We start from the raw sequence: 27,370 nt of genomic DNA, 5'->3' as shown, positions 1-27,370 counted from the left end.
TTAAAAAGGGCGAGTTGCGTTTCGCAGGAGCGATGCTTTCTGAAGCCGTGCTGATGCATGGACAGCAACTTCTCTGTATTCTGTATCAAGGAAATTCACTATATTCGAACTGAGAATATGTTCGAGAATCCTGCAACAAACCGATGTTAAGGATATTGGTCTGTAATTTTGAGGATCCGTTCTTCTACCCTTCTTATATACAGGCGTCACCTGCGCTTTTTTCCAGTCGCTCGGGACTACGTTGGGCAAGAGATTCGCGATAAATGCAGCTAAGGAAGGAGCCAATGCAGTAGAGTACTCTCTGTAAAACCTGCCTTACACCCTTTTTAATCGGAGCACTTCGTTCTTGGTCGTCCACTCTTATCACTATATCTTGGTTCTTGTAGAACTGTACACTGAAGCGTCAAAGAAACTGTTATAGGCACAGTTATTTAAATACTGTGATACGCAAACAGGCAGAGAACGGCGCTGCGGTAGGCAACGCCTATTATAGACAACAAGTGTTTGACACAGGGGCAGGTTATCAAGGTATAAGTGAGTTTGAAAGTGGTGTTACAGTCGGCGCGTGAGCGATGGGACGTAGCATCTCTGAAGTAGCGATGAAGTGGGGATTTTTTTGTGCGACCATTTCACGAGTGTAACGTGAATATCAAGAACATTAAATCCCCGACATCGCTGAAGCCGGAGAAAGATCCTGCAAGAACTGGACAAACGACGACTGGAGAGAATCGTTCAAAGTGATAGAAGTGCAATCCATCCGCAAACTGGTACAGATTTCAGTGCGGGGTCATCAACAAGTGTCAGCATCTGAACCATTCAACGAAACATCATCGATATGGGCTTTCGGATACGAAGGCCCACTTGAGTGTTCTTGATGGCTGCATCACACACAGATTTACGCGTCGCCTGAGCCCATCAACACTGACATTGGACTGTTAATGACTGGTCGGACGAGTCTCGTTTCAAATTGTATCGAGCGGATGCACGCGTACGGGTATGGAGAGAACCTCATGAATCCATGAATCCTGCATGTCAGCTAGGGACTGTTGAAGCTAGCGGAGCATCTGTAATGGTGTAGGGCGTGTGCAGTTGGAGTGATATGGGACCCCTGTTACGTCTAGATACGACTCTGACAGGTGACATGTACGTAGGCATCTTGTCTGAGCACCAGCATCCATTCATGTGCACTGTGCATGCTGACGGACTTGGGCAATTCCAGCAGGACAATGCGACAACCCCCTACTCCAGAAATGCTACAGAGTGGCTCCAGGAACACTCTTCTGAGTTTAAACACTTCCGTTGGCCACGAAACTTTCCTGACATGATAATTATTGATCGTATCTGGGATGCCTTGAAGCGTACTGTTCAGAAGAGATCTCCACTCCCTCGTACTCTTATGGACAGCCATGGTGTCAATTCCCTCCAGCACTATTTCAGACATAGTCGAGTCCACGCCTTGTCGTCTTGCGGCACTTCTGCGTGTTCGCGCGGGCATTACACTATATTATGGCTCTGAGCACTATGGGACTCAACTACTGTGGTCATAAGTCCACTATATTATGGTGTACCAGTTTCTTTGGCTGTTCAATGTATTTTCCCAGTTCTCCACATAGCTTAGCCATACTTTGCTCAGAATTTCGAACATTTTGCACTACTTTACACTGTCGAACGCCTTTTCGAAGGTCGACAAATCCTACGTATCTTCACTCTTGGTTCCATTATCAGCTGCAACGTCAGAATTGTTGTACCGTAGAAAAAAAAAGGAGGTGGCCGCTGAGGCGAGATGACGTCAACTTGTTTAAGGCAGCGTCATGGCCCAGGAGGAAGTGTGCAGCTGGTGGCGAATCAATCGACCTTGTTGTGTCCGGAGCAGCACGCTTGTCTGTCACCAGACCGCTGCCAGAGGTGATAACCTAGTGGGCAGTCTGAATGTGAGCTGGACGCAGTGGAACGGTCATCTGCATTTTGCTCTATGAGGCACGAGACACGGGATTTGCTTAATGCAGTCTCTACCAGAGCGGTTCGAATCCGTTCCACGCTTTGGTGTGGAAACGGGATGAAATGGTTCAAATGGCTCTGAGCACTATGGGACTCAACTGCTGAGGTCATTAGTCCCCTAGAACTTAGAACTAGTTAAACCTAACTAACCTAAGGACATCACAAACATCCATGCCCGAGGCAGGATTCGAACCTGCGACCGTAGCGGTCCTGCGGTTCCAGACTGCAGCGCCTTTAACCGCACGGCCACTTCGGCCGGCTAAACGGGATGAACATCGGACAGAAAACACACAGCTATCACTACTAGATCTTGAGTAAGTTCGTCGGGATCAGAATAAGCTAACGGTAGAGGACGCATCTGTCTTCTCTAATGAGTGTTGCACCTGACGTGAAACTTGGTGAGCTCCAGTAAGCTTGAGAACCCGTACAGTACGGTTGGAATGTCCAGCTGTGGTGCATGTCAACACAATCCCTGGTCTGCATTGAACCGAAACATCACATCTCGTGCAAGAGAATCTGCAGACGTTTGAATGCGATTCGAGGTAGTACACAGAAATCGACATACAGCACATGACTGATTAGCCTTTGCGACACAGGAAAAATTGTAATCAGGGTGCTACTACATGTAGAATCTCTAACAGTGGCTAACCTTTGCAAAGAAAATAACGACTTAAGATTAGTAGAAATAAATTGCTGTTGATGTTGTACCTGAGTAAAAATCTCTCGGTGTACATGCTGCGTCAATTCAGGATAAAACTCCAAGCTTTTAACCAGTACCTCCATGGTCGTCGTCAGGGCTAAAACTGACTGTCTTTTTTTCCTTTATTGTGATTTCATTCCCCTGCCCCATATGGGCAGGGGAGGGCTGTCAGCGGCACAATCCGCCGCTCTTCAGCCGAGAGACACGACAACTAAAACAAGAATAAAATGATACCTACATAAGGAGATAAAAAAGGGGAACATAAAACAGAGTAAGGGGAGAAAATGGAGGTAAAAAGACATGGGCATGTAGACGTTCATGGGGGACAGTTAAAAAAAAGTCACCAGAAAGTTGAAAACACAGTTGGCGATTCTTGAAACACAGAGAAGACACTGAATGCGAATGCACAGGTTAAAAGTTGGCCACAGTATTAAAAACACTCCGAAACAACACACTTAAAACCCACTTGGAGCACACACGACGAAGAGTAAAATTACCAGGTGGGACCTGCCGAGGGAAAGGTCAGACAGGATGGAAAAGGAGGGGAGAGCATGGGGCAGCTGAGGAAGCGGCGGGATGAAGAGAGGAGGGGCAACCGTGGGTTCACGAAGAGGCAGGAGACACGTGGGGCGGGAGAGGAAAAGGGAAGACAGGGCAGGAGGGAGCGCAGAGACACTGAAAGGAGGCACAAGAGATGGAGGGGGAGTAGGAGGGGAAAGCCGCTCAGGAGGAGGGAGGGGGAGGAGAGGGAGCCCTGAGGAGGAGGCAGGAAGAGGGGGTAGGTAGGAAGGGTAGATGTCAGCGCGAAGCTCATGATCCGGGAGGGGTAGATGTTGGATGTTGTGTTGGGAAAGGAGATGGAGGGTGTGGAGATGGAGAGAGGGAGGGACACAATGGTAAAGGCGCGGCAACTGGTTGGGAGTGGAGAGGAAGGGAGACACCAGGGGGTGAGGGGGATCAAGGCGGCGGACAATATATAGTGTGCGGATGTGTTCAAGGAAAAGGAGAAGGTGGGGGAAGGGGACGAGGTCGTAGAGGATGCACATGGGGGACGGAAGGCGGATGCGGAAGGCGAGGCGGAGTGCATGGCGTTCGAGGATTTGGAGGGCTTTATAGAACTGGGGAGGGGCGGAAATCCAAGCGATGCCAGCATAACAAAGGATGGGGCGGATCATGGATTTGTAGGTGTGAAGGATGGTGGAAGGATGCAGACCCCACGTCCAGCCGGACAGGAGTTTCAGGAGGCAGAGGCGGTTGTGAGCTTTGTTTTGGATGGTAAGGAGATGGGGAGTCCAGGTGAGGTGGCTGTCGAGTGTGAGGCCAAGGTATTGAGGGTAGGAGTGAGGTGGATAGGACAGCCATAAATGGTGAGGTAGAAATCATGGAGGCGGAAGGAGCAGGTGATGCAGCCTATGATGATCGCCTGGGTCTTGGAGGGATGAATACGGAGGAACCACTGGTTGCACCAAGTGGTGAATTGGTCAAGGTGGGTTTGGAGAGTACGTTGGGACCATTGAAGGGTAGGATAAAGGGCTAGGAAGGTGGTGTCATCAGCGAACTGGAGAAGATGAACAGGTGGGGGAGGTTTGGGCATATCAGCAGTGTACAGGAGATAGAGGAGAGGGGAAAGGACAGAACCTTGGGGCACGCCGGCAGAGGGGAATTGTGGATAGTCACATAGGAGGGACGATGGGAGAGGAAGGAAGCAACGAGACAGACGAAGTTGATGGGGAGAGCATAGGTCTGGAGTTTGAAGAGGAGCCCGGGATGCCAGACACGGTCATAGGCGTTCTGGAGATCAAGGGAAACAAAGATAGCAGAGCGACGGGAGTTAAGTTGGAGGGAAAGAAGATCGGTAAGGTTAAGGAGCTGGTCGTCAGCAGAGAAGGAAGGCCGGAAGCCACATTGGGTAATAGGAGGGAGGCGGTGCTGGTTAAGGTGGCGGTGAATACGGCGAGAGAGGATGGCCTCAATGACCTTACTGAACACAGAGGTGAGGCAGATGGGACGATAGGAAGAGGTAGCAGAGGGGGGTTTGTTAGGCTTAGGGAACAGCAGGACACGGGAAGTCTTCCACAGGTGAGGGTAAAATCCAGTGGAGAGGAGGACATTGTACAGGGTAGCAAGGACAGACAGGAAGGATGGAGGGGATTCCTTGAGGTGACGGTAGGTGACGCCATCATGACCAGGGGCGGTGTTGCGTTTGGAGCAGAAGACGAGTGTGATGTCTTGTGTGGTGATGGGAGTGTTGATGTCTGAGGGGGGTAACCGATCCAAGTACTGGAAGCTAGGAGCGAGCGGGGGGACAGAGGTGTCAGTGCAGTCAAGGACGGTGGGGAAGAGGGAGTAATCGAAATGGGGATCGTCAGGAATGGAGAAGACCTCGGATAGGTGGGAAGCAAAATGGTTAGCCTTACTGAGGTTGTCAGGAAAGGGTCGATTGTCATGGAGGATGGGGTAATGAGGGGTGGGAAGGCTACCAGTAAGGCGGTGGAAGGCTGACCAGTACTTGGAGGAGTTGACAGGGAGGGTGGAGTTGAGGCGTGTGCATGTCTGACGCCAGTCCCAGCGTTTCTTTGCTGTAAGGAGGTTTCGGATATGTCGCTGTAATTGCCGGTGGCGGGTGAGAGTATCCTGGTCACGAGTGTGGAGGAAGGAGCGGTAGAGCCTGCAGGATTCACGCAGAAGGACGGCCTGTGGAGGAAGCGTAGGGCGGTGAGGGGGGACGAGTTTTGTAGGGACATGAGCCTCCACAGCGTCAGTGATGGTCTTCTGAAGGAAGGAAGAGGCATGGGTGATGTCATCAGGGTGGTGGGAAGTGAGGGGGTGGCTTTCGACCTGTAAGGCAATGGATTTCCGGTAGGCATCCCAATTGGCACGGTGGTAGTCATGGACAGACTTTGGAGGGGCAGCTGGGCGGGTGGCTGCAGTGGCGGTACGGGTAGAGGAGATGGTGAGAAGGACAGGGAGATGGTCACTACCGACGGGATCGAGGACATCAACGGCAATGCGACCAAGGAGGTTGGGGGAAGCGAGGATAACATCGGGGGTGGAGGTTACTTTCAGGACGGGTGTGCTGTGGGAGAGGAACAAGGTCACCATGGAGGGTGGCAAGGAACTGATGCCACCGCCGAAAGGTGGCAGGGTCACGGCTGTGGATGTTGAGGTCAGCGGCGATCACATAGGTGGAGAAGGTACGGTCAACATGGGAAATGAAGTCAAAGGGGAGAGGAGCTGTGGGGCGGATATAGATAGTGGCACAGGTGACGGTGAGATAGGGAAAAAATAGGCTGAGGAGAAGGTGTTCGGTTGGGTCATTGAGGAGGGGTTGTGGCCGGAGAGAGAGATGCCTGAGGTGGCCTATAGTAACCCCGCCTCGACTAGGGGAAGGGGATTGACTGACTGTCGTGAACTAGCGAGGTTCCCACTTTTATATGCAAAGGACGGCTTCTGATTGGCTGGAATACGTCATAGCAGCAGCGATATGGCGCGTAGTGAAGTGGTGCCCTCTACTTCCATAGATGTAGTTGCTATCCCGCGTTGCTTGCAGCGCCATCCCTTGAATCAGGAGGTAAAGTGCGAGAAGTTTTTCTCTGCGATTTTTCTTTATCCAGTGCACTCTTCCAAGTGTTGCTAAGTGCATAGCCGTTGTCTCTGTTAAAGTTATTATCGCTAAGTCTAATTTCGACTGCTTCCCGGATCACAGAGTCCCAGTAATTCGATGCGTGGGCTATTACTCTGGTTTCTTCAAACAAACTCTTATGCTTGTTAAGCAGGCTGTGTTCAGCCCCCGCTGATTTTTCTAAATACCTGTATTTCAGGTGGCGTTGGTGCTCGATGCAGCGGTCGGCAACGGTTCTTACAGACTGGCCCACGTAATTCTTGCCGCATTCGCAAGGAATAGTATAAATTCCCGGCACTCTTAGGCCCAGACTATCTTTGACTGGACTCAACATTTCCTTAATTTTCCTAGGTGGTCGGAAGACTGGTTTTATTCCTTGCCTCTTCAGGACTCTGGCTATCTTGCTCGTTGTAGCACCGCAAGAAGGAAGCCGCGCTGTGTGTTGGTCCTCTTCTTGTATACGGCCGGCATCGTGTCTCACTTTCTTGGACAATACTGATTTAATTTCACCGGCAGAATAACCATTCCTCTTGAAAACAGTCGTCAAATGGTTAATCTCGGGACCGAGGTGATCCTTCTCGGAAATAGTCCTGGCTCTGTGTACTAAAGTATTCAGCATAGCTCTCTTCTGAGACGGATGATGGAAGCTGTGGCTGTTATTATTATTATTTTTTTTTGTACAGTGGAAATTATTATGAAATGACGGATGGAACAGCCATGGGTTCGCCACTGTCACCAGCAATAGCGAATTTTTTCATCGAGGATTTTGAAGAACGAGCGTTGAGCAGTGCTCACCTCCGCCCATCATGCTTCTACAGATACGTCGACGATACTTTTTTAATCTGGCCACACGGCAGTGACACGCTGCAGCAGTTCGTCGAACATTTAAATGGTGTACATCCAAACACAAAATTTACATTGGAGGTAGAGAAGGAAGGGAAGTTACCGTTTTTAGATGTGTTGGTGGAGCGAAAGCCGGATGGACGACTGGGCCGTTCTGTGTACAGGAAGCCAACCCATAAGGACTTATATCTGCATAGCCACAGCTTCCATCATCCGTCTCAGAAGAGAGCTATGCTGAATACTTTAGTACACAGAGCCAGGACTATTTCCGAGAAGGACCACCTCGGTCCCGAGAATAACCATTTGACGACTGTTTTCAAGAGGAATGGTTATTCTGCCTGTGAAATTAAATCAGTATTGTCCAAGAAAGTAAGACACGATGCCGGCCGTATACAAGAAGAGGACCAACACATAGCGCGGCTACCTTTTTGCGATGCTACAACGAGCAAGATAGCCAGAGTCCTAAAGAGGCAAGGAATAAAACCAGTTTTCCGACTACCTAGGAAAATTAAGGACATGTTGAGACCAGTCAAAGATAGTCTCGGCTTAAGAGTGCCGGGAATTTATACTATTCCTTGTGAATGCGGCAAGAATTACGTGGGCCAGTCTGTAAGAACCGTTGCCGACCGCTGCATCGAGCACCAACGCCACCTGAAATACAGGTATTTGGAAAAATCAGCGGGGGCTGAACACAGCCTGCTTAACAAGCATAAGAGTTTGTTTGAAGAAACCAGAGTAATAGCCCACGCATCGAATTACTGGGACTCTGTGATCCGGGAAGCAGTCGAAATTAGACTTAGCGATAATAACTTTAACAGAGACAACGGCTATGCACTTAGCAACACTTGGAAGAGTGCACTGGATAAAGAAAAATCGCAGAGAAAAACTTCTCGCACTTTACCTCCTGATTCAAGGGATGGCGCTGCAAGCAACGCGGGATAGCAACTACATCTATGGAAGTAGAGGGCACCACTTCACTACGCGCCATATCGCTGCTGCTATGACGTATTCCAGCCAATCAGAAGCCGTCCTTTGCATATAAAAGTGGAACTTCGCTAGTTCACGACAGTCAGTTTTAGCCCTGACGACGACCATGGAGGTAGTGGTCGAAAGCTTGGAGTTTTATCCTGAATTGACGCGGCATGTACACCGAGAGATTTTTACTCAAGAAATACGTCGCAAAAGACTTCGTAGCCGATGTTGTACCTGTTTCAGGTCCATATTTGGCTTCACTGAATGCGTGCTGCGTTCGAATTCCTGGCCTGTAAACTGTGACCATAATTAACGTCGCCAGTTTTGTACACGCTTCTTTGGCTCCTGTGTACCAGCGTACACAGGATTTTCTAATTCACAATTAATCTATCACAGAACAATGATCAAATTTCACATAACCTGAACGAGTCAGGTTGACATCAGCGAGAAAGGTGACGGTGGAAGAATAACACCAAGGCCTCGCACAGGAGATAACAGTCCATACAGTAGTCTGCATTTTTGTCCAGTAGAGGGCAGTCAGGTTCCAGTAGCGAGTCATGAGGATGAAGTCAACAGCCTTCTTGAGGTTCTACGTAAGAGCCTGAATCGTCCCCCATGTTTACCCCAACTCTGAGGATTGGCTGTGTTTACCTTGTGGGTGGTTAACCTAGTCTTGTAACATATTACAATACTTCTTACAAAGTATTTGATACTGCATGTATGAAGTGTACCAAACAGTAATTACTTTGTTTAGAGATCTTCAGAATGCCCCTTCTATTTAAAATAAAAATTGATACCTGATCAGTAACAGTGTATTCAAATATGGGAGCTATGCAGTGCCTATTTATTAGTTTTTGTATATGAGCACTTGTAAAGTAGGTACCGTACTTTAAGAAATGCGGCAGGGAGAAAAATATAGTTCATGTTACAGTGAAACGAGTTTTTATTAATAGTTTTACCTATCATTCTACCAGTATTCATTCTCTGTACTTCATGACAGGTTTTTACTTGTTGAATTGTGGCAAAAACTTTATTCTATGAAGATTATGTTACTTGTGCAGGTTTCCTTCGCTACAAAAATGTCTTACCTATGACTTATCCTACCATACCAATATAACAAAGTGGGTTAAGTATTATTCAGTTTGTGTACGCATATTTGTGATAACGACGTATAAAACGTGTAAATACGAGAGGTACCCGAAACAAACCAGAATTATTTTTTAAAAGCTATATATTTTCACATTGCTTACAAAACAACCTTATCCTCTCCAAAATAATATCCATTACAACTAAAACATCTGTCCCTCCACTGTTCGAAACATTTGTTTTGTAGTCATCTTTAGACGTGGCTGATAGCTCCTCCCTCGTTTCTTTCTTGAATACTTCAGTGTTGTCAAATCGGTGTCCTTTCATGCCCCTGTTCATGCGCAAAAATAAGAAAAAGACGCACCGAGCTAGGTCAGGCGAGTAAGGTGCGCGGGACAGCAAAACCGCACCATTTTTAGCCAGAAACGGTCTAACAGAGATGGCTGTGTGTGCAAGTGTGTTGTCGTGCTGGAAGAATCAGTCTCCAGTCTGCCACAAATCGGGTCGTTTTTGACGAACACTGTTGTGAAATCTTCTTAAAACTTCTAAATATAAGGTCTGATTGACTGTCTGACCGGGGGGAACAAACTCTGAAAGAATTACGCCCTTGGAATAAAAAAACCAAACCAGCATTCTTTTGATGCTTGACTTGACTTGACGACATTTTATTCACGGTTTCAGTCACGTTTCTAAAATATCCGTAATGCATAAGCATAATCCGATATTTTCTTCGTCGGGGTGACGACGACATCTTCCATTAGCTTGACTGTTGCTTTGTTTGTGGGTGGCAAGCATAACACCGTGACTTGTCACCAATAAGGACATCTGACAGAAAATCTGGGTTTCAAACTGTTGTTTCGAAGCAGGACATGTATCAACTCGATGTTCCTTTTGATTGTCAGTCAGAACCCGACGAACAAACTTGGAAGCAATCTTTTTCATTCCAAAATCTTGCCTTAAAATTCGCTGAACTGAGCTGCAAAATAAATCATTGATCTCAGACAACCGGTCAACTGTCGGTGAGCACAAATAATCGATTTTTTTTTTCAATATTTTCGTCTATTCTGGCAGCTGATAGACCTCAATCAACATGTCGCCATTTTTAAATCGAGCAAACCACTTGTACACTCCAGGTTTTCATATAGTTCATCTTGGTAAGCTGTTTTCAACATTAAAACATTTTCAGAAACATTTTTACCGCGTAGAACACAAAAGTTCACTGCTGTACTTTGTTCACTTAAACTTGCCTCCATAAACGAAACAAGAACAAAACACAGCTAGCAAAAACAATCACTGCAGATTAACAGAACGAGCCAGGTCGACAACACAGGCGGCGCTGAACTGGCAGTGAGCTGCGCTGTGCACGCCTAGCGGCAGAAATGCGAACTACACAAGGTCCAACCACGGCAATGTTATTCCGGTTCTTTTGGGTACCCCTCGTACGAGTAGATCACAAATATTCCTCTCTGCGTTGCGAACTGCAAAAATATCTCAGGAATCGAAAGCTTTTGAGACTACCTCCTTCAGTATAGTTTCCGACTGGGAAACGAAACGTAACTACACTCATGCTCATAAATAAAGGATAATTGCAGAATGTGGTGCCACTCAATGTGGCACTACACAAAACTGGCGCTAATAGCATAGGCACATATGGAACACACACGGCACAGATCTGTAAGTCCACGGTATTGGTGATAAGCTGAGAAAAACGTCCTGAAACACGTGTGCTACAAAACGCCACTTTTTCCTGCGCATATACCCCGACAACAATATGGGATATGATCACCATGCACACGTACACAGGCCGCACAACGGGTTGGCGTACTCTGGATCAGGTGGTCGAGCAGCGTCTGGGGTCTAGCCTCCCATTCTTGCACCAGTGCCTGTCGGAGCTCCTGAAGTGCCGTAGGGGTTTGAAGACGTATAGCGATACGTCGACCGAGAGCATCCCAGACGTGCTCGGTGGGGTTTAGGTATGGAGAACAGGCAGGACACTCCATTCGCCTGATATCTTCTAAGGTACTCCTCCACGATGGAAGCTCGGCGGGACCGTGTGTTGTCATCCATCAGGAGGAAGGTGGGACCCACTGCACTCCTGAAAAGGCAGACATACTGGTGCAAAATGACGTCCCGATACACGTGACCTGTTACAGTTTCTCTGCCAAAGACATGCAGGGATGTACGTGCACCAATCATAAATCCACCCCACACTATCAAACGACAACCTCCATACAGGTCCCTTTCAAGGACATTAAGGGGTTGGTATCTGTTTCCTGGCTCACACCAGATGACAACGTGGCGAGAATCACTGTTTAGACTATAGCTGAACTGGTCTGTGAACATAACATGGGACTACTGCTCCAATGACCATGTAATGTATTCTTGACACCAGGCTTTACGGGCTCTCCTGTGACCAGGGGCAGTGGAATGCACGTTGCAGGTCTCCAGGCGAATAAACCAAGTCGTAGACTGTGTGTCTGGAGACAACGGTTCCAGTGGCTGCGGTAAGGTCCCGAGCAAGACTACCTGCAGTACTCCGTGGCCTTCTGTAGGCACTAATGGTGAGATATCGGTCTTTTTGTGGTGTTGTACACTGTGAACGTCCCGTACTGTCGCGCCTGGAGACGTTGCCTGTCTTCTGGAATCGTTGACATAATTTTGAGATCACACTTTGTGGCACACGGAGGGCCCGTGCTACGACCGGCTATGTTTGACCGGCCTCCCGTCGCCCTAGTATTCTACCCCTCATAACGTCATCAATATGTGTTCTTTGAGCCATTTTCAATATACAGTCACCATTAGCACCTCTGAAAACGTCTGCACTCTTACTCGTTGCACCGTACTCTCAAATGCACCAACTCACCTCTGCGTTTTTGTACTGCTGCCAGCGGCACAGTGGACGAACGCAGGTCAGATGCACCGCATGGTCATACCCCGAGGTGATTTAAACCCGCAAACCGCCCACGAGAGCGTTGTTTCACCATGTGTCAGCATTATCCTTAATTTGTGAGCATGAGTATATATACAAATGGTTTAATGTTTACGGCTCCTTTTGTTTACATGTTCTTACAACACACAATTGAGCGATAGGTCCTGATTGCGGGTTATGGTCCATCTTTTGTTTCCTTCGTGGTCAGTTGGAAATCTAAACAGGTTAAAACCTTTTTTGTAATAATTACTGCAGTCCACAGCTGAATGGTCAACCATATTTACCACGAATTCTTGAATGCATGCAATTAGAAATCTTCGCTCTCTTCGTGACTCATATGCAAACAAGTGTGAATATCCCATAATTTGAGGGAAAGGTGGCAGATAGTTCAGGAGTCTCAGCCTACACTCGGCGGACTATATGTCACGGGCGGCTGCTTGTAAAGGCGAGTATGAAAGCCACTGTGGATCGGCACCACATCAGCCGTTTGTTCCGAACTGCCGCATGTGCCCTGTGTCCTCTCTGACGGGATAACGCAGGAATCCCCTGTCGTTTTCCGCATGAGACAGAAGAGAAATCTACGCGGATCATATCCACCCTGGATATGGAAATTTTCCACTGCAGGTTCCTAGTTGACGCAGTCCCGCCAACTGAGGGATTAGGTCTCCATGGTGCATCTCTGGTTCCATTTGGTCCTTCATAACTGTTGCTTGTTCTGCTGCCTAAATACTGGCCGTTCTCGGTGACGTCAGCCTACTCCTTTCCCGTAAGATATCTGACATTTCGGCATAAGCGTAAGTATTCTATATTCCATACCTGCATAATTACATTTCGCTATCTCACTTAGTTACCTATTCCTTGATGCCTCAGATATCCGCATCAGCATATTCCTACTTTTAGTCAACTTGTGCCACAAAGGCTTTTCTCCACGTTTTGATTAACTTCCTCTACATTAATTATTCTGTACCAATGTATGTGGATTCTGGTCATAATTTATTAGTTATTAACTGCAAATTAAAACTGAACAAATCGCTGACAGGTAGGAATTTAAGTAGATGGGACATGGATAAACTGAAAAGTCAGAATCTGTAGAGGATTTCAGAGGGACCATTGACGAGAACAGGTGAAAGGAATACAGCAGATGAAGAATGAGTAGCTTTGAGAGATGAAATAGTGAAGGCAGCAGAGGACCAAGTAGGTAAAAAGACGAGGGCTAGTAGAAATCCTTCAGTAACAAAAGACATATGGAATTTAATCGATGAAAGCAGAAAATATAAAAATGCAATAAATGAAACAGCCGAAAGGGATTAAAAACATCTAAAACACCAGATCGTCAGGAAGCGCAAAATGGCTAAGCAGGAATGGCTAGAAGACAAGTGTAAGGATGTAGATGCATATATAACTGGGAGTAAGATAGATACTGCCGACAGGAAAATTAAAGGGACCTTCGGAGAAAAAGAAAACCACCCGCATGAATGTCAACAGCTCAGATGGAAAACCAGTTCTAAGCAAAGAATGGAAAGCAGAAAGATGGGCAGAATATATAGAGGGTCTATACATGGCAGATGTACTTGCAGGCAATATTATGGAAATGGAAGAGGTCGTAGAGAACGATTAGAAGGGAAATGTGATACTGCGTGAAGAATTTGATAAACTCCTGAAAGGCTTCCGTCGAAACAAGATCCCGGGGGTAGACAATATTCCGTTAGAGCTACTAGTAGCCTTGAGAGAGCCAGCCATGATATAACTCTTCCATCTGGTGGGCAAGATGTATGAGACAGGCGAAATACGTTCACACTTCAAGAAGAACACAACTACAGTCAAAACAAAAAAGGGGTGTGAAAATCATGCAACTACAAGTGTAATAGCTCATGTATGCAAAATACTAATACGAATCATTTACAGAAGAATAGAAGAACTGCTAGAAACCGAGCTTGGGGAAGATCAGTTTGGATTCCAGGGAAATGTAGGGGCACGTGGGGCTACACTGACCCTACGACATGTCAGAGAAGACAGGTTAAGGAAAGGAAACGCTACGTTTATAGTGTCTGTAGAGTTAGAGAAAGCTTTCGACAATGTTGACTGAATTACTCTCTTTCAAATTCCATAGGTGGCAGGGGTAAAATACAGGGAGCGAAAAGTTATTTACAATTTGCTCAGAAACCAGATGGCAGTTATAAGAGTCGAGTGGCACGAAAGGGAAGCAGTGGTTGAGAGGGGAGTGGGACAGGGCTGGAGACTTTCTCCAACGTTATTCAGTCTGTGTATTGAGGGAGCAGTAAAGGAAACAAAAGAAAAATTGGGAGTAGGAGTTAGAGTCCATGGAGAAGAAACAAAACCTTTGTCATTTGCCAATGAAATTGTAATTCTGACACAGACAGCAAAAGATTTAGAGGAGCAGTTGAACGGAACGGATAGTATCCTGAAAGGAAGAAATAAGATGAACATTAACAAAAGCAAAACGGCAATAGTGGAATGCAGTCAAATTAAATCAGCTGATTCTGAGGGAATTAGATTAGGAAATGAGACACTTAAAGTAGTAAAGGAGTTTTGCTATTTGGGGAGCAAAATAACTGATGATGGTCGATGTAGAGAAGATATAAAATGTAGACTGGCAATGGTAAGGGAAGCGTTTCTGAAGGAGAGAAATTTGTTAACATCAGGTATAGATTTTAGTGTCAGGAAGTTGTTTCTGAAAGTATTTGTATGGAGTGTAGCCATGTATGGAAGTGAAACATGGACGATATATAGTTTGGACAACAAGGGAGTAGAAGCTTTTGAAATGTGGTGCTACAGAAGAATGCTGAAGATTAGATGGGTATATCACATAACTAATGAGGAGGTAGTGAATATAGTTGGGAAGAAGAGAAATTTGTGGTACAACCTGACTTAGAGAAGGGATCTGTCGGTGGGACACATTCTGAGGCATCATTGTACCACCAATTTAGTACTGGAGGGATGTGTGGTGGATAAAAATCGTAGATGGACACAAATAGATGAATACAGTAAGCAGATTCAGAGGGATGTAGGTTGCAGGAGTTATTCGGAGATGAAGAGGCTTGCACAGGATAGAGTACAATGGAGAGCTGCATCAAACCAGTCTTTGGACTAAAGACCACAACAACAACGCCAATACAATTGTCAACATTCATATGTAGCAATTCTCTGTGACGTATTTCAAGATCTTCGGTTTTCCTCTAGTCTCAACAGTTCATATTCCCTCACGTGCTGCACAGCAAAGAAATGCTTTCAGGAAACGCTGCCAAACACTTTTATATTAGATTTTAATACATTTTTCTTCCCATTTATAAGTTTCGTCGGATATTTCCCTGCCCAAATTGCAAAATTCGCCTACTACTTTCAGCATCTTACTGTCCAATCTAATTACCTCAACATCACGTCGTTTAATTCCATCACACTATATTACCCATTTTTTGTTCGTTTTAATTCATTTCAAGGAAACTTTCCATTCTGTTGAGCTGATTTCCCCCGTTATTTGTCGTCTCTGATCGAGTCACAATGTTTTTTTCAGACGTCAAGGTTTTTTTTCTCCCTGCTCTTTAATTCTTTTCACAGATTTCTCCATATTTCTTTTACTGTTAGCTAAGTCCATAGATTAGATAATCTGCAAGCCTGTATCATTTTGTTCTGAAGGCAAATTCAAGAAATTATACAAAAAATGAAACTTTTCCTATGTAAAATAACACTAACATGAGGAAATGTTTCTCAGTCGGACAAAGGGTAGTTGTTGTTGTTGTTGTTGTGGTCTTCAGTCCTGAAACTGGTTTGATGCAGCTCTCCATGCTACTCTATCCTGTGCAAGCTTCTTCATCTCCCAGTACCTACTGCAACCTACATCCTTCTGAATCTGCTTAGTGTATTCATCTCTTGGTCTCCCTCTACGATTTTTACCCTCCACGCTGCCCTCCAATGCTAAATTTGTGATCCCTTGATGCCTCAAAACATGTCCTACCAACCGATCCCTTCTTCTAGTCAAGTTGTGCCACAAACTTCTCTTCTCCCCTATCCTATTCAATACCTCCTCATTAGTTACGTGATCTACCCACCTTATCTTCAGCATTCTTCTGTAGCACCACATTTCGAATGCTTCTATTCTCTTCTTGTCCAAACTGGTTATCGTCCATGTTTCACTTCCATACATGGCTACACTCCATACAAATACTTTCAGAAACGACTTCCTGACGCTTAAATCTATACTCGATGTTAACAAATTTCTCTTCTTCAGAAACGATTTTCTTGCCATTGCCAGTCTACATTTTATATCCTCTCTACTTCGACCATCATCAGTTATTTTACTCCCTAAATAGCAAAACTCCTTTACTACTTTAAGTGTCTCATTTCCTAATCTAATCCCCTCAGCATCACCTGATTTAATTTGACTACATTCCATTATCCTCGTTTTGCTTTTGTTGATGTTCATCTTATATCCTCCTTTCAAGACACTGTCCATTCCGTTCAACTGCTCTTCCAAGTCCTTTGCTGTCTCCGATAGAATTACAATGTCATCGGCGAACCTCAAAGTTTTTACTTCTTCTCCATGAATTTTAATACCTACTCCGAATTTTTCTTTTGTTTCCTTTACGGCTTGCTCAATATACAGATTGAATAACATCGGGGAGAGGCTACAACCCTGTCTCACTCCTTTCCCAACCACTGCTTCCCTTTCATGTCCCTCGACTCTTATAACTGCCATCTGGTTTCTGTACAAATTGTAAATAGCCTTTCGCTCCCTGTATTTTACCCCTGCCACCTTCAGAATTTGAAAGAGAGTATTCCAGTTAACGTTGTCAAAAGCTTTCTCTAAGTCTACAAATGCTAGAAACATAGGTTTGCCTTTTCTTAATCTTTCTTCTAAGATAAGTCGTAAGGTTAGTATTGTCTCACGTGTTCCAACATTTCTACGGAATCCAAACTGATCTTCCCCGAGGTCCGCTTCTACCATTTTTTCCATTCGTCTGTAAAGAATTCGCGTTAGTATTTTGCAGCTGTGACTTATTAAACTGATAGTTCGGTAATTTTCACATCTGTCAACACCTGCTTTCTTTGGTATTGGAATTATTATATTCTTCTTGAAGTCTGTGGGTATTTCGCCTGTCTCATACATCTTGCTCACCAGATGGTAGAGTTTTGTCATGACTGGCTCTCCCAAAGCCATCAGTAGTTCCAATGGAATGTTGTCTACTCCCGGGGCCTTGTTTCGCCTCAGGTCTTTCAGTGCTCTGTCAAACTCTTCACGCAGTATCTTATCTCCCATTTCATCTTCATCTACATCCTCTTCCATTTCCATAATACTGTCCTCAAGTACATCGCCCTTGTATAAACCCTCTATATACTCCTTCCACCTTTCTGCCTTCCCTTCTTTGCTTAGAACTGGGTTGCCATCTGAGCTCTTGATATTCACACAAGTGGTTCTCTTCTCTCCAAAGGTCTCTTTAATTTTCCTGTAGGCAGTATCTATCTTACCCCTAGTGAGACAAGCCTCTACATCCTTACATTTGTCCTCTAGCCATCCCTGCTTAGCCATTTTGCACTTTCTGTCGATCTCATTTTTGAGACGTTTGTATTCCCTTTTGCCTGCTTCATTTACTGCATTTTTATATTTTCTCCTTTCATCAATTAAATTCAATATTTCTTCTGTTACCCAAGGATTTCTATTAGCCCTCGTCTTTTTACCTACTTGATCCTCTGCTGCCTTCACTACTTCATTTCTCAGAGCTACCCATTCTTCTTCTACTGTGTTCCTTTCCCCCATTCCTGTCAATTGTTCCCTTATGCTCTCCCTGAAAGTCTCTACAACCTCTGGTTCTTTCAGTTTATCCAGGTCCCATCTCCTTAAATTCCCACCTTTTTGCAGTTTCTTCAGTTTCAATCTGCAGTTCATAACCAACAGATTGTGGTCAGAATCCACATCTGCCCCTGGAAATGTCTTACAATTTAAAACCTGGTTCCTAAATCTCTGTCTTACCATTATATAATCTATCTGATACCTATTAGTATCTCCAGGATTCTTCCAGGTATACAACCTTCTTTTATGATTATCATGCTGAAATGCCCCACCTTCGTAGAAGGTTAAGAATGCACGAAATACTTTACCACTATGTTAGCATCTTGTAAATGCGCAGCTGTTATTGAAACTATTGAGTAACCAAATGAAAACAAATGACTAGTGCCTAACGTCAATGAGAAATAGTCTTTTTCTTTCTTTGACTCTGTATGTACTGAAAAATTAATTCAACCTAAAAAAAAATAGAAGAAAAACTGATAATTTACATGGGAGTTGACACGTCCCTTGATTATGGAACTGAAGAAGCGGAGCACTTTGAAACCACCTGCGACAGCGAGATCTTGTTTGAATTCCGAAAAACTTCAAATTTCCAAACCACCAAGAAGTTAGTATTAAGAAAACAGTCTTAATCTTCAGGTGGACTGCTGGTGACGTCACGTCTACCGGGGTGTGGCAGGAGACTGTCAGACCTCCTCCCACACCTCGGCTGACGTGACGTCACCAGCAGTCGACCGTATGTTCGCCCTGAAGATGGCCCCTGCGATGGGCTGAAACCGGTTGGCACTAAATAAATAAAAAACGAGATTAAGACACTAAGTTAATTTATATTAATCGCTGTCACTCCACAATCATTTAGTCCAAACCAGGCAGGAAGTGGTTGTAATCAAAGCTTCCCATTCCTTATCTTGTAGACAGACCAATGATGCTCCTGCCAGTCTCTAGTATTGCCTGGGTTCTGACTACAGTTCTGACTACAATCAGAATCACCTTCGAGAACTCACTGGAACTTCATCTCCAAACTATTTATTGTTAGCAGAGCTTCCGCAAGCCAATTCTGCGCGGAATAAGCCACTGGATATGATTTTCTTTCTCCACTGGCAAGCTCTTCCACATGTCTGGAAATTCTGCAAACCTCATCTTTCAAGTCTAAATTCTTATCTGTTGTGTATAATTTTAATGACTCGCAGGTGTTTGCAACTTCGTCAGCTGCAGCTACGCTCCTTATTTTACCCACTCTCATTAAACTGGATCGAAACCATTGCATTCTCAAAGATGGAGAGAAAGGAAAATATTCGGCAACTAATACCCCAGCTCTACATCACAAAGAACATATTGATTCTACTTACACTTCACATGTTACTCCCTGAGAAACGTGAAAGAGTCCAACATGCCATCCCACAGCAATGAAAAACATGTTTAGGGGTTTGCAGATCACAAAAATTATAATTCCAAATGAAAAATTCTACACTTTGTAACAACAACAACTGTACATATAATAATTTTTCTTCTGAATTTCGATAAATTACTGTAATCAAGGTTCTGAATCCATTTCTTTTCTTGTCATGTCATTATATTAAAGAAACTGTAAGCACATTTCGATGTAAATTTTAATATTTATATTAAATTTCAAGTAATATGATAATAGAAATGAAGTTTAAATAATGTTGGGAATATTGTAAGAGGTGAAAGTTGTAATTGTCGCCTGGTCCATACGTAGGCAATGTATTAGGATATGTGGAATGTAAAACCTTTGGTGAATACCCTGTCTGTAAGGGAGAGGTAAAAGGTGGATGGCAGGCGAGCGCGGGAAAATGCACACGGGCGCGGTACGGCATAACGGGCTCAGCAAGTCAGTCGGAGTTGGGCACCGGTCTGAGGAACACGTTCCGGATCGAGGAGGTTATCCTGGAAAAAGTGGTTCCATTTGAGCCTCGGATGTGCCATTTCCGACGACTATACAGCATGGCTATATCTAATAGGCACTGAATTAAAAAGGATTACGACGCCAAGAAGAAGCAAAGTGCCGATACAGAAAGAGCCATAGCTGTGATTGTATGTGTGCTGTGCGCCTCGCCATCTCGCTGCCCGCCAACCGCCGCATCGACTCGCACAGGTCAATTCTTTACAAGTGTATCCGTATGGACCAGTGTTAAATTTGTTCCTAATTGTTCAATAATAACTTGACTTTTACCAGAATTGCCCTATTAATTAATTATCCTAATCACTAACCTGGACAGGGTCCTTTCCGCATGTTGTGCAATCCGAGTGTCCCGAAATGAAGATTTAAAATTCATGTTAATAAGAATTACGTGCAGAACTATCTATGCTAGAAAGATATTTAAAGAACTTTGTTGTTAATGAATATTTTGGTCAATAATAAACCTGACAAAATTTGAAGATAATGTTGAAAGTGGTTTAGTAATGAAGCTTAATTAATTAGAGAGACAAAAATAATGGTAGTTAAATGAGGAATTAATAAGACAATAAGAATAGTAACTCATATTTTGTAAATCTTGAGTACTTAATGCTTTCAATAGTTAATAGTTTCAACACAGTGACCATAACAGTTTCAGGGTCCCCCCTCCCCCCTTCAATCTTTTCTTTTCTATTCATTTAAATGCTAAAGTGCATGGCACTGATTTGACCTGCAAAGTTAAAGTCAATAGAAAACCTAAATTTATCAGTGTTTTTTTCTTATTAAGATTGACATTGTATGTGTGTTTCAAAAGTGCTATTTCTAGGGCAACCTATGCCCGATTTCAGTTGGATCAATAGACAAAATGCAGTGTGTAGTAATCATTGTAGTGTAATGTTGTGTATTTGTAGCTTGTCCAAATCAGAACAGAAAGGAAAAATACTAGTTCAATAGATTTTTCTGGTTCTAAAGTTTTCCATATAATGCAGTATTACTACGTGTGGTTATGTTTGTACATACATCCACTTGTACAAGGGAAAAACTCACTTAATGCCTAACTAGGCTGGCGACCGTATTATTAATAATTGGTAGCATCTGCTGCGTAGGTTTCTTGTCCATATTAACGTGTAGTTGCACTTTATACTAGCTTGACGTATCATTGTTGTTACTGACTGGGTATAAGTCCGATTTTGCTTCCATTCAGGTACACGCGGTCATCATATTTAATAAAATCCTTTTTGATAAGGTGAAGCCCGTCAGCTTATCATAGTACAGGCCTTAAAGAGTTAACGTACGCAAGAGCGGAGACGTTACAACTTATCAATGCCTACTGTTATTTCTTTGTACAGTTGTGATGGCAAATCAGAGAATAATCTGTCCTCATAACCACAAAACATCATACTATTACAGTTGCAAGGCAGATCATTGAACCTCGCTCACAGAAAGGAAAAATCTGTCTTCTGCATGAGAAATAGTGTGACACCGTAGACACCTACATATAATCTTTACTTCTTAACATATACAAATCATCAGATCGTACTATAAGTGATTTGATTTGAAACAATTGGATGAGAAGAAAACTTAAGTCAGTCGTATTTTCCCTTCTGTTTTCTGTGTCGTTTCTGGTTATGTATTTCTCTTTATATGAAACTAGAACGCGTGAGTTTTGTTGAGACTTCTTTTCTTCATGAATGCTTTTGTCCCGGTATCCAACACAAGCGATATGGTGAACATGTGTGAACTTCTTCAAAAGAAAAAAGAGTGTCTACACTTGGACAACGTCCTCGTAATTTCCTTCTCTTTCGTCTAGTAAGTCTGCGATGTAATCAATAAGTCTTTCACTAGTTCACCACATGGCATCGTTGTCTGCAGTTAGGACGTAATGTTTAAAATTTAAATCATTAGTATGGCAGAAGAATCGAAAGTTTTATTTCCTCTCTTAATTCTGAGAATCTTCCATCTGAAAGATACATGTAAATCTTAGAATCTGCCTGGACAAAACCAAACTAGTCCATCGGGCAATCACTTGTTACACGAACAGAACAGCATCACATTAGTCACGTGATCTACCCATCGAATCTTCAGAATTCTTCTGTAGCACCACATATCGAAAGCTTCTATTCTCTTCTTGTCTAAACTATTTATTGCCCATGTTGCAACTCCATACATGGCTACACTCCATACAAATACTTTCAGAAAATACTTCCTGACGCTTAAATCAATACTCGATGTTAACAGATTTTTCTTCTTCAGGAACACCTTCCCAGCCATAGCCAGTCTACATTTTATATTCTACTTCGACCTTCATCAGTTATTTTGGTCCCCAAATAGCAAAATTCATCTACTTTAAGTGTCTCATTTCCTAATATAATTCCCTCAGCATGACCTGATTTAACTGCCCTACACTCCATTATCATCGTTTTGCTTTGTTGATGTTCATCTTATATCCTCCTTTCAGAACATTGTCCATTCCGTTCAACTGCTCTTGCCGGTCCTTTGCTGTCTCTGACAGAATTACAATGTCATCGGCAAACCTCAGTGTTTTTATTCTTTCTCCATGGATTTTAATTCCTACTTCAAATTTTTCTTTTGTTTACTACTTGCTCAATATACAGATTGAATAACATCGGCGATAGGCCACAATCCTGTCTCACTCCTTTCTCAACCGCTGTGTCCCTTTCATGTCCCTCGACTCTTATAACTGCTATCTGGTTTCTGCATAAATTATAAACAGTCTTTCGCTCCATGTATTTTACTCTTGCAACCTTCAGAATTTGAAAGAGACATTGTGAAAAGCTTTATGTAAGTCTGAAAATGCTAGAAACGTAGTGTTCCCTTTCCGTAATCTATCTTCTAAGATAAGTCGTAGGTTCAGGATTTCCTCATGCGTCCCAACATTATTACGGAATCCAAACTGATCTTTCCCAAGGTCGACTTCTACCAGTTTCTCCATTCTTCTCTAAAGAATTCGTTTTAATATTTTGCAACTTATTAAGCTCACAGTTCGAGAATTTTCACACTTGTCAGCACATCTTACTTTGAAATTGCAATTATTATTTTCTTCTTGAAGTCTGAGGGTATTTCGCCCGTCTCACACATCTTGCTCACAAAATGGCGGAGTTTTGGCATGACCAGCTCTCTCAAGGCTACCAGTAGCCCTATCGGAATATTGTCTATTCCCAGGGCCTTGTTTGGACGTAAGTCTTTCAGGACTTTATCAAATTCTTCATGTAGTATCATATCTCACTTCTCATCTTCCTCTACGTCCTCTTCCATTTCCATATTATTGCGCTCAAGTACATCGTCGGTGTATAGAGCCTCTATATATACCTTCCACCTTTCTCCTTTCCCTTTTTTGCTTAGGACCAGTTTTCCTTCTGAGCTCTTGATATCCATGCAGGTGGTTCTCTTTTCTCCAAAGGTCTCTTTAATTTTTCTGTAGGCAGTATGTGTCTTATACCTAGTGATATATGCCTCTACATCCTTACATTTGACCTCTAGCCATACCTGCTTAGCCATTTTGCCTTTGCTGTCGATCTGATGTCTGAGACGTTTGTATTCATTTTCGCCTGCTTCATTTACTGCATTTTTATGTTCTCCCCTTTCATCAATTAAATTCAATATATCTTCTGTTACCCAAGGATTTCCACTAGCCCTCGTCTTTTTATCTACTTGATCCTCCGCTGCATTCACTACTTCATCTCTCGAAGCTACCCATTCTTGTTCTACTGTATTTCGATCCACTATTCTTGTCAATCGTTCCCTAGTGCTCTCTCAGAAACTCTCTACAACCTCTGGTTCTTTCAGTTTATCCAGGTCCCATCTCCTTACATTCCTACCTTTTTGCAGTTTCTCATAACCAATAAATAGTGGTGAGAGGCCACTTATGCCCTGGGAATTTCTTGCATTTTAAAACCTGCTTCCGAAATATCTGTCTTAATGTATTGAGTTACCAACGCAAAATAAAATAGGGGTAATAAAGGAAGAGGTCTGAGATTGAATAAGAAAATATGAATGCACGTAAACTACTATGAACAGTATAGTCAATGCAATATCCTAGATAAATACAGCATCCACACAGCCGCGAAGTATTTTCAGGGGCAGATGCGGGCTGTGGTTGTAGCCTATATTATTGGTTATGTTATTAGCATCTGTTCCTCTAGATCATGGTATCCCAGATTCGTTTCCAGGGCACATTGGCGGTGTTCTTCATTTGTTCTTTCTCTTATCATTTCATCTCATCTTCAACACAAAGACGCTCAAGTATCCCAAATGGCATCAGATAGAAAAACTTGCACCAGGCGGCTGAACAGCCCCTGACATGGCCTTCCAGACAATTATGCCATACCATCATCTCATTTCTGCAGATGAGAACTGAAGAAATCGCAGGACGACACGAATTTTCAAATGTGAGATCTAGCTAAATTTAAACAACCATTGATCATAGACATTTTCAAGGGGAGCATTAAGTAACGATTGAACGAAAACGAAAAAAGGACTTTGTTATGCAATACACGTTTCACCTCTAATTTTTGAAAGGCATCATCAATGAGTTTGTGGATGCTGCCCTAGATGTGTTCTTGGTCTGCGGATTTTTAAGCTGTTCTTCTGCTTTCTGCAATTCCAATTTTAATTAGCATAGCACTGAGAATATCAACACTCCTTTACTTCACATTACGCTATCTTTCCAAGCAGGCGGCTCTGCTGAAAGCGATTCCGCCCTATCGACAGCGACCCAGTGCCATCTACACATGACCAGAAGACCACCTCTTAACTTTTCCCTGACAGATAATACCTCTCCACCGAAGGCAGCCAATGGATTTATAAAAATCTCCAAAACTGCAGCTAAATGATTCCTTTGCCGTTTTTCTACGAAAAGATCTGCGCAAGAGGGACGAAAAAAGGTAATAAAGGGATATAAGTACACTTTTTATCCTATATTTATTACGCCAGTACAAATTCACGTAATTGTATTTCACAGGTTTAGTTCTATTAAGTTCATACATATCCGAAAGTTCAATTTCCTTGACTCAAATAGTTTATATTATAGTTAATTTAGACATTTGAGTAGAATTCGAAAACAGATTGAGGAAAATGTAGCTATTTATGTTAGTCAATTTTCAACTTTTACTGCAAAATTACAAAAAAACTAAAGTATTACAAATATAAGCAAATATGGCTTAGCTGTTGCAACAGATTAAATTCAAGTTCAGCATGATTGGAATGTCATAGTGAAACTTATATAAGTGTCTGGAGATCAAATATTTTGTAAAATAAGGATAATGCAAAGACAGATGAAATACTAAGTTATTTAATATACTTACTTAAGAAAAGAGTAGAATACGTATCACGTTCGAATGAGGTATATGAAACACTCTGCAATGTAGCAAGAAAGTTGTTAAAAGGGACAGAATATAACGGAAGTAGAGGAATATGTACCAATTTGAATGAATGCACTCACAAAACTCTTTGTAAGGATATAAGAACATGTAATGATTATAATCACACTGTGGAAGTCACGCCACATGGAGTGGATAAATTGCAGAATGTCTGTAGTGTAGAGCACTTCTGAAATACTGCGACAAATGCATAATTGTTTTACTTTACAAGAAAAAAGACAGTCAGTGCACAAGCAATTATTCATTTATCAGGTTTCTTTGCATCATATATAAGCTTCAAACAGAAATTATGATCATGGGGTAATACACGGAAAGCACTGGACTGTGCCAGAGAACAAGCTGACTATACAAGTGGGTACACTCAGTGGAGCTTTTGCCAGTTGTGCACGTTACTGTGGAGCAAGGCAATGACTGCGACAAACACTTTCTTCTGGCTTTCGTAGAGTTTACGGAAGCACTAGATTTGGTTTCAACAATACTTGTACTGACTGGCCTTGAGAGAGAAGAAACTGATACTAAATGTGTTAGTTTACGAACAAGTCAACACCACAGCTCGCTCTTCATTTCTTCTGGACAGTTAGAAATTCAGATCTAGAAAGAGCAGTCAATCAAGGAGAAATGTTCTGCGCAGCCGCAGGGCAAGCATTCACGTCCTTACAACGGCAAAACGGACAAGTAAGTAGTACATCTTAAAGGAATATATCGAAACGATCTTCACTATGCTGTAGACTTAATGCTGCTATGCTCTAGCAAAAAAGAACGTTAGAAACGAATGGCGACTCTTTTACACAAATTTTCAAATTGGTCTTAAAATCACTTGTAATGGGCTAGAAATAATGTATAATGAACACAGCGAAAAGGTAAAAGTATGTTAACAATAGAGTCATGGGAACATTTCGTGTACATTTTGTAACCGAGGCACAGGAAGGAAATGACTCGAAGGGTTCTGTTATAAACAAATTCGTGGTAGAAGAACATCAAAGGTATGGAGAGATTTTTTGTACGGTACGACTAAATGAAAGCGAAGCAGTGGCTGAGAAGGGAGTGAGATAGGATTTTAGCCTATTCCCGATGATATTCAATCTGTACGTTGAGCAAGCAGTAAAGGAAACAAAAGAAAAAATTTGAGTACGATTTAAAGTGCAGAGAGAAGTGTAGTGTTATCAGTTAGCCAACACTACGCACACTACTTGGTTGAGGAGGCCGAATGCACGCGTTAACTCACGCAGGCTGGCGTGAGGTCTGAAACAGGATACGTAATGAATGCTATAAAGAAAAGTACGTAGCTGCTGGAATACTTAACTTTAATCCATCATTGTTGTACATCGCTCTTGACGATACAAGTGAGACTCTGTAGATACATGCAATGTAATGCTAATGGCGCCTTGCTAGGTCGTAGCCATTGACTTAGCTGAAGGCTATTCTATCTGCTCTGCAAATTAGCGAGGCTTCGTCAATGTGCATCGCTAGCTAAGTCGTCCGTACAACTGGGGCGAGTGCTAGTAAGTCTCTCGAGACCTGCCGTGTGGTGGCGCTCGGTCTGCGATCACTGACAGTGGCGACACGCGGGTCCGACATGTACTAATGGACCGCGGCCGATTTAAAGCTACCACCTAGCAAGTGTGGTGTCTGGCGGTGACACCACAAGAAGAAATAAAACCTTTGAGGTTTGTCGATGACATTGTAGTTCTGTCAGAGGCAGAAAAGGACTTGGAAGATCAGATGAACAGAAAGGACAGTGTCTTGAAAGGAGGATATAAAATAAAGTCAACTAAAGCAAAATGACTGAAAGTAGTAGATGGGTTTTGCTATTTAAGGACCAAAATAACTGATGACCAAAGTAGAGAGGATATAAAATGTAGTCTGGCAATGGCAAGAAAAGTTTTCCTGAGGAAGAGCAATTTTACATCAAGTATAGATATAAGTGTCAGGAAGTCTTTCCTGAAGGTATTTGTATAGAGTGTAGCCATGTATGAAAATAGAACATTGATGATAAACAGTTTAGACGAGAATAGAAGCTTTAGAAATATCGTGCTACAGAACATAGCTGAAGATTAGACAGGTAGATCACGCAATTAATGGGGAGATACTGAACGGAAT

This window comes from Schistocerca nitens, chromosome 6 (genome assembly GCF_023898315.1).
Source record: "Schistocerca nitens isolate TAMUIC-IGC-003100 chromosome 6, iqSchNite1.1, whole genome shotgun sequence".
Taxonomy (NCBI): domain Eukaryota; kingdom Metazoa; phylum Arthropoda; class Insecta; order Orthoptera; family Acrididae; genus Schistocerca; species Schistocerca nitens.
This window is presented reverse-complemented; position numbering follows the sequence as displayed.